This window comes from Carassius gibelio, chromosome A1 (genome assembly GCF_023724105.1).
Source record: "Carassius gibelio isolate Cgi1373 ecotype wild population from Czech Republic chromosome A1, carGib1.2-hapl.c, whole genome shotgun sequence".
NCBI classification, from domain to species: Eukaryota; Metazoa; Chordata; class Actinopteri; order Cypriniformes; family Cyprinidae; genus Carassius; species Carassius gibelio.
This window is the reverse complement of record NC_068371.1, coordinates 31,263,596-31,270,310: the sequence shown is the minus strand read 5'-3', so window position 1 is coordinate 31,270,310 and position 6,715 is coordinate 31,263,596.

Genomic DNA, 6,715 nt, shown 5'->3' with positions numbered 1-6,715 from the left:
CGCTCATAAAGAGCCGCTGGCATGACCACAACATTTTCCAACATCAAATGTGCAAACGTAATGTAAGCGGAACGAAACTGCTCGTTATTGTGTGGTTGAAGGACCGTTTATCAGTTTGGACGAGTGCAGCGCGAGCCGATCGTGATCAAGCGACACTGTTACTACACAGCGCTAGGGCTGCACGATGTGTCGTTTAAGCATCGATATCGCGATGTACGAATCCACGATAGTCACATCACAGGATGTGCGATGTAGGCTGTCGTAGTTGATCTGTTATTCATTAACTGTACGGGACAGCTGCTCCCCGGCCCTTGACGAATGTGATTCGCGGATTAATTGCACAGCTTAACCATCATAGAGGAAAAGTTTATCATTGACAGGACTGAAAAACACATGCAAGTTTAACAGGGCAGAGAGAGAGAGAGCGCGAGAGAGACAGTGAGAAGAGAGGGCGCGTGAGAGAGACAGTGAGAAGAGAGCGCGCGCGAGAGAGACAGAGAGAGAGCGATCCGTCTTCAAACAACACGAGCGCTGTCTGGCTCTCTCTCCCTCGCGCATATTAATCAATTGACACGATGGTGTCGATGTTTAAATCATTTAAAATGAGAATGTAAGTGTGCTCACCCCATTTTTTTTGTATGAAAAAATATCGCAATATATATCACAGAAAAATAAAATATCGCAATGTCATTTTTTCCCAATAACGTGCAGCCCTACACAGCGCTAATAAGAGATCCAGTAAAGAAAGCATTTGAATTCACCACAGAAGTAAAAACATCGCTGCAAGATCTAGTGAGAAACATTCACATTTCTCCGTTATTAAAGGATCGAACAGCGGGTGGAAGCCAGGAAGAAAAATTGTGCCATGAATGAACTATCCAGTGTCCACAGATCAGCAGCATTCACCATGGATTTACTGTAGTACCACTAACTGCAACCATGGAAGTTTGGCAGGAATAGTAGGCTATAATGCTTTCAAGTAACATTACGTTGGTTTTATTTTGACATTATGAATACAATTGCTACAAGTAAATTGTTAATCTGAACTAAAAATATAACTTTGTAACTATTACAATATTAGGCTACATTTATTTTTTTCCAAGGAGCTGTTTTGTTTTATATGCTCCTAAGAAGAGTCTATTATAGCTCCATCACTGGTTAAAGTAAAAAATATATATCATACTTTATTATGTTAATTTTAATTTAAAAAATAATAAAATTCTCTGGCATTTCTTTATTTTTGCTGTATCGAAAACATACTGAACCGTGACACAAGTGTATTGTATTGAACCAAACCGTGAATTTTGTGAACCGTTACACCCCTACTATCTATATCTCTCTTACCTATCTGTCTACCCCTCTGAAGCAATGGTTGAAGCACTTTGAATGCTGAGAAACTTTACTAAGACGATTTGAAAAGTTAGTTTATCTGTTTATTGTTATGAATGTTTGATATTTACCAAAAACATCACTTTGCAGTGTATTGTTGAATGAGTTTTTTTTATAACAAATGTATTTTAATTAAAACATTTGTTTGTTAGTAATAGTCATTATTGGGATTTAATCTGGTGTTTTTTATGACTGCGTAATGGGTGCGATGTAGGTCTTAATTTTCATTAAAATGGTCTTAATAAAGTCTTAAATTTGGGGTGATCAAACCTGGGAAAACCCTGTATATTAATTGGTCATAATCGAATACAATTTACTGTACATTTGTCCTAATCTAATCTCCCAAATTTCCTGGTACCTTGTGGCAATGGCAATGGCTCTTTTTCACACTACTTATTGATATGTGTGAATATGACATCTCCAACATTGACAGTAGGGACCAGGAATGCTTGACATTATACTATTGGGACCAATTTACACAGTCAATTGTACATAAATCTTGAATGCTGGATATTTTGTTTACTATACTGAATCGAAACTTTTAAGCCTATCTATTTCATTTTGTTCAACAGGAAGAAATTGTCCCAGGTTCAGGTGTTTACGTATCACGAAGTGTGTGGCGCTCTGCTTGCCAGGCATCTAGTGGGACTTCAATGGCAAGGATTTTGCTGCTTGGGGTGTTTGACATTGAAACACTCATCAAAAGTAATTTGATAGGTTAGTATTGTCTGTACAGTAGTGTAGAGTGTAGTTAAAAATGCTTATTCCATAGGCACATTTGTTATGTTAAATGACAAGTTCGGTATTTTACACTTAAAGCCCTGTTTTCAGATTGTTTTCTGATGAAATAGAATGGTTAAGACTTAAATTCGGACAAATGCTGCTGGTAGGGCTGGGCGATATGGCTTAAAAAAAAAATCTCTGATTTTTTCACACCAAACCCGATTTTCGATTTTAATTGATTTTTTTTTATTAATTTAAAAACAAACTACAACCGACAAAGAAATTGCTCAAAACAAATGTACTCTTTATTTTGTTCTGATTTTCAGTTATGCAGTTTAATCTAAATTTCCCCTTTGTGCATAAGTGTAACAGGAAACAAGCCTCAAAACATGCTTGTAAACGAGATGGCAGGCACTGCCATTGTAAACAGTGAAAATGTAGCTTATCAGTTTTCTAATAACTTACAGTGACACAATGCACCTTCAAAATAAATATAAATATATATTAATTATATATTAATATTAAAATATAAATAAAAAAATAAAATTGTGTGTCCCTCTTTGATAAAAAACTTTTGGATAAATAAATGTAACCAAAATGACAAAATTAGATCTATTACAAAAATACATTACAATGTCACAGTGGTATTCATAAAGTGCTAACAAAACTTTAAACTCATTAGCGTTAGCATTACAGAAAGGTCTGATTTACGCACTGTTACAACAGTTATTGTTTTTATATTGAAAATAAGTCATTTTGGGTGTTTTTTTTTTCCCCAAATCAGTGACATCATTTATGAACTTGGCAATTCAAGAGTTAAAATCTTGGATTTTTTTTTAAACATTTGGTAGTTTTGATCAGGACTGAGGTTGATTAACAGATTTATGCAAAAAAAATATGAATCTGATACATTTTTCAGCAGTTTAATTGAGTGGATGTTTTCGTCCCGAACAACTCGAAAGGGTAGTGAATTTGAACAATCCACAAGGGTTAAGGTAAAAAAGTTACTTAGATCACCTTTAAGGTGTGCATGTAAATGGACCGACAGTATGTGTCTGTTTTCAGCCATTTTGATTGTCATTCTGCTGATAATGAAAACGTAAACTATATACTGGTTATTTTTCATACTGAAAAACATATTTTTTCCTCAGGAGGGGAATCCAAGGTTTCAAAGGGGGGAGATGGGGAGAAAAGAAGCGCCCTGGATGAAATAAAAGTGAAAGCTATAATGGGTAAGTTATGATTTTGCTATTTGACATCATCTGCCACAGGTCTGTATGTAAAGTGTTGTGAGCCTTGACTTAGTCAGATCTCCTCAAGAACAACTTGGGGTTAAGTGCCTTGCTCAAGGGCACAACGGTGGTGAACGGGATTCGAACTTCAAATTCCAGGCTACTAGCATACTAGCCAGGTTCCTTTACTGCTGTGCTACCACCACCCCTTTTGGCTTCGTGCCTGCGTCTGAACCACACTCATAGAAATATTTGCAAAAAAATGGACAATCATATTAGCAATAAAGCAATAAAGGAGCAATAAAGATTTTTGTCTATAATTTTTGACCAGTGTTTTGTCTGCTTTATACCTAAAACCTTTTTTCTTTAAAATCTACCTTTTCAGATGCTGTTATGTCAAGACACTCAGTTTCGACTGGCCAGATCGGAGCAGCCCTGAATGGGAAGATGGCAGAACTAAGACTGGCAATGTCCAGGAAAAATGTTCATTAAAAATGAGTGTTTCCCGAGTGAGTCTAAAAAATCTGAAGTTGAAATTAAAAAGTTTTTACTTGAAAAGTTTGTATACTGAACAAAATGCATTAAAGTTTGTATTTGAAAAGACCTGGAATTGTGTGTTCTGTGGAATGAGTATAAATATATATGCAGGATATATAAAAACATAGTTGTACCACTAATATAAGTGAAAGTACATGGTGTCATCATATAAGAAGCATATTTGTATCCCTAATATAAGTGAAAGTACATGGTGTCATCATATTAGAAGCATATTTGTATCCCTAATATAAGTGAAAGTACATGGTGTCATCATATTAGAAGCATATTTGTATCCCTAATATAAGTGAAAGTATGTACTCTGGAAATAAATACATATATGCATGTATACATATATGCGTCTTGCATATATTTCACATATATGTGCATATATGCGAAAATATATGGCACTTACATGAAAACGGCCATTTTTGATATATTTTGAAATATATGTTTCATATAAAAAATGGGCTCACCACCTGCAGGAGGGAGCGTAAGGGGCCGGTGCATAGTGGATCGGGCGACAGTCGTAGGCGAGACCCCCGACGACCCGATCTCTGGACACGGAATCTGGCTTTAGGGACGTGGAATGTCACCTAGTTGGCGGGGAAGGAGCCTGAGCTTGTGCGGGAGGTCGAGAGGTACCGACTAGAGATAGTCGGGCTCACCTCAACGCACAGCTTGGGCTCTGGAACCACACTTCTTGAGAGAGGCTGGACTCTCTACCACTCTGGAGTTGCCCATGGTGAGAGGCGGAGGGCTGGAGTGGGTTTGCTAATAGCCCCCCAGCTCAGCCGCCATGTGTTGGAGTTTACCCCGGTGAACGAGAGGGTCGCTTCCCTGCGGCTTCGAGTCGGGGATAGGTCTCTCACTGTCGTTTGTGCCTACGGCCCGAACGGCAGTGCGGACTACCCGGCCTTCTTGGGGTCTCTGGGAGGGGTGCTGGAAAGTGCTCTGACTGGAGACTCCGTCGTTCTACTGGGGGACTTCAACGCTCACGTGGGCAGTGACAGTGACACCTGGAGGGGCGTGATTGGGAGGAACGGCCCCCCTGACCTGAACCCGAGCGGTGTTCTGTTATTGGATTTCTGTGCTAACCACGGTTTGTCCATAACAAACACCATGTTCAAGCATAAGGGTGTCCATCAGTGCACGTGGCACCAGGACACCCTAGGCCGGAGGTCAATGATCGACTTTGTGGTCGTGTCATCAGACCTTCGGCCATATGTCTTGGACACTCGGGTGAAGAGAGGGGCGGAGCTGTCAACTGATCACCACCTGGTGGTGAGTTGGATCCGATGGCGGAGGAGGAAGCTGGACAGACTCGGCAGACCCAAACGTACTGTGAGGGTCTGTTGGGAACGTTTGGCCGAGCCCCCTGTCAGAGAGATCTTCAACTCCCATCTCCGGCAGAGCTTCGACCGGATCCCGAGGGAGTCTGGAGATATTGAGTCCGAGTGGACCATGTTCTCCACCTCCATTGTCGCTGCGGCTGCTCAAAGCTGTGGCCGTAAGGTCTCCGGTGCCTGTCGAGGCGGCAATCCCCGAACCCGGTGGTGGACACCGGAAGTAAGGGATGCTGTCAAGCTGAAGAAGGAGTCCTATCGGGCCTGGATGGCTTGTGGGACTCCGGAGGCAGCTGACAGGTACCGGCAGGCCAAGCGGACTGCAGCCCGGGTAGTCGTGGAGGCAAAAACTCGGGCCTGGGAGGAGTTCGGTGAGGCCATGGAGAAAGACTATCGGTTGGCCTCGAAGAGATTCTGGCAAACTGTTCGACGCCTCAGGAGGGGGAAGCAGTGCCCTACCAACACTGTTTACAGTAGAGATGGGCACCTGTTGACCTCAACTGGGGATATCGTCGGGCGGTGGAAGGAATACTTCGAGGATCTCCTCAATCCCACCGACTTGTGTTCCGTTGAGGAAGCAGTGGCTGGGGACTCGGAGGAGCACTCGTCCATCACCCGGGCTGAAGTCATCGAGGTAGTTAAAAAGCTCCTCGGTGGCAAGGCACCGGGGGTGGATGAGATCCGCCCCGAGTACCTCAAGTCTCTGGATGTTGTGGGGCTGTCTTGGCTGACACGCCTCTGCAACATCGCATGGCGGTTGGGGACAGTACCTCTGGACTGGCAGACCGGGGTGGTGGTCCCTCTTTTCAAGAAGGGGGACCGGAGAGTGTGTTCCAACTATAGGGGGATCACACTTCTCAGCCTCCCTGGGAAAGTCTATGCCAAGGTACTGGAGAGGAGAATTCGGCCGATAGTGGAACCTCGGATTCAGGAGGAACAGTGTGGTTTTCGTCCTGGTCGTGGAACACTGGACCAGCTCTATACCCTTTCCAGGGTGCTGGAGGGTTCATGGGAGTTTGCCCAACCAGTCCACATGTGTTTTGTGGACTTGGAGAAGGCATTCGACCGTGTTCCTCGCGACATCCTGTGGAGGGTGCTCCGGGAGTATGGGGTCGGCGGCTCCCTACTTAGGGCTGTTCGGTCGCTGTACGACCGGAGCAAGAGCTTGGTTCGCATTGCCGGCAGTAAGTCAGACCTGTTCCCGGTGCATGTTGGACTCCGGCAGGGCTGCCCTTTGTCACCGGTTCTGTTCATAATTTTTATGGACAGAATTTCTAGGAGCAGCCAAGGGCCGGAGAGTGTCCGGTTTGGGGACCATACGATTTCGTCGCTGCTTTTTGCGGATGATGTTGTCGTGTTGGCCTCCTCAGACCAGGACCTTCAGCGTGCACTGGGACGGTTTGCAGCCGAGTGTGAATCGGCTGGGATGAGAATCAGCACCTCCAAGTCCGAGGCCATGGTTCTCAGTCGGAAAAGGGTGGATTGCCCACT